This window comes from Papaver somniferum, chromosome 1 (assembly GCF_003573695.1).
Source record: "Papaver somniferum cultivar HN1 chromosome 1, ASM357369v1, whole genome shotgun sequence".
In the NCBI taxonomy this organism is placed as follows: Eukaryota; Viridiplantae; Streptophyta; class Magnoliopsida; order Ranunculales; family Papaveraceae; genus Papaver; species Papaver somniferum.
The window spans coordinates 61,978,193-61,980,635 of record NC_039358.1 but is presented as its reverse complement, the minus strand read 5'-3'; positions in this window follow the sequence as shown (position 1 = coordinate 61,980,635).

The window sequence follows — 2,443 nt, the reverse complement described above, 5'->3', positions numbered from 1 at the left end:
GGTTCTTTTCCCTCGCCGTATGTCGTCATTCTTTTTCTCTTAGTTGTTCTGTCTGAGTCTCCCCACCCTATCTCCAGTGGGTGGCGTCCCCGAGCTGATATGGCTTCGAAACGAAAGAGTCGGCAAAAATCTCGTATTAGAGATTTGGTTGAGAAAATTAAGAGTGAAGCTAAGAAATGGGATGCTCGGGCTGAGGTATGGCGCGCGCGGCATGTTCAGATGGTCGACATGCAAAATCTGTACAACCATGATCGTGCTTTATTTAATGGCACACTGCTGTGGACCCGTGATAATCTGCGGGAAGCCCGTGAGCGTACTTCCTTGTTGGAATCTAGGATTCAGCTGTTGGAAGAAGAATTACAGACGGCTCGATCCATTCCTCTTTCAGGGGTCCAGGATAATATGCTCTGTCTTGCCAGAGAAAGAGATGATGCTCGTGCTGAAGTCTACGCTCTCAGCAATGCTCTTTCCGCGTCTCGTGCCGACGTAGCTCGTCATGCTGAGTCTGAGAGGAATCTTGAAGTGTGCATGTACAGACTCAGCAAAGGGGTCTCAGAGATAAATAAAGAGGTCGACCACCTTCGTCATATGGACTCGATGAAGCAGGTAGAATTAGATGCCTGTCAATTTACTCTCACCAACCTTCAACTAGACTATAAGAAATTATCCGCGGAATATGATCATCTTGATGAAGCGCGAGATGCGGTTGTTAATGAGTATGAAGAGGCTTCGGCTTGTGTCGAAGGTATAATCCCATTTCATCGAGTGTGACCTTGTTTTTTTTCTACGCTAACTCCGTGGTGTTGTCTTTTTCAGAGCTCGAGGGACGCCTTCGCGTCACAAATGAAAAACTTGAAAAGGCTCAATCTTCCTTAGCGCAGCAGGAAGAACAGACCAATCACTTCAAGAATTTAGCAGCAACCCGCGAGGAGGCCGTTGGTGCTGCTTCTAGAGAAGTGAATCGGCTATCTTCGTTATTATCCCAAGCCCAACAGCGGACAACAGTTATTAACACAAGGCTCGTTGTCAATTGGCTGAGGAGACGAACAAGATGCTGGAGAGGATAGAACTTGGCCTAAGGAATGAACATGGTCTCGTGAAGAACTATCCTCGTCGTCCCGTTCCTTCTGCCTTGCCCAGCTCCTCGGGCCCCTCTTCTGGTGGGAGCATCCCATCAAGTCTTCGGAATATCTTGCCGATGGGGCAACCACTTAGGTAGAGATCGCACGTTTTGTAGGATCCGCGGCATCATTATACTTTTGTAATCATGTAACAAGGATATTTTTTGCTGATGATCCTGTAAAAGGAATATTTTTTGATTGTGTATCCTTGACTTTGGCCTTTCACTTCTTGTAATCACCCTTATGAAATTAATCCTCTTCTTGATATACCTACAATGTTGTTTTGTTTTTATTTTAAGTATTTGTGAAAAATCAAACAAAAGTTTTTAAGTGTTTTTGAGTGCGATACTGAAGGAAGGTACCTTCGTGATCGTCTTGAGACCTGTCACCCCGCGCTGGCGAATCCTGGGCCAGAGGATTCCCAGACGGTGGGGGTCGGGGCAACGTTCTAGGATATGGGATTAAAATATTTACGCACCCATTCCGTCGACCCGTTGCCTTAAGATTGGTTGGGTATCTCTTTCTGCTGGGTGCCTTCCCCCTGGTCCTACACTTATGGACACTGATGGGGGAGCCCTGAGAGATTGTAGATTAACTACTTTCCCCAATATGTAGGTAGATTCCACTGACTTGATAATTTGAAAGCTTGTTTGATTGATAAGTTGAGGTCTGCAATTCCTCTTCCAGAGAAAGAAACATGTGGAGCGGTCAGGCTCCCTTCTTCTTCTGGTACACTCCAAGCAGATTCAAATCTGCGTTGCTTCTATGGGAAGTATGGTTTGAGCCATTTAGCATTCCAAGGATGCCGGAGGACCTCGCCTTTTAGATTACGAAGGTAGTAGGAACCGTTACCCGCAATGTCGTGGATCATAAAAGGTCCTCCCCATGTAGGTGCTAACTTTCCCCATTTCTTTTCTTGCTGATACTGTGGGATTGTTCTCAACACATACTGTCCCTCTACAAAATTCCGTAGCTTTACCTTTTTGTTGTACTCCCTTGCTAGTCTTCGTTGATAATTTTCCATCTTTTGCAATGCTACTTCCCTTCTTCCTTCCAAGTCGTCCAACCTTTCTAACATCATATCTGTTGTGAGGTTTTTCTCCCAAGCTTCGGTCTTCGTGGTTGGCATGAGGATTTCCGTAGGTATGACTGCTTCATCTCAATAAGTTAGAAGAAACGGGGATTCCCCGGTAGCGGATCTACGTGTTGTCCTGTATGCCCATAAGACATTGTGCAGTTGTTCGCACCATCTTCCCTTATGCTCGTCTAATTGTTTTTTGAGTATAAGGGCGAGGGTCTTGTTGGTAGCTTCCGCTTGTCCG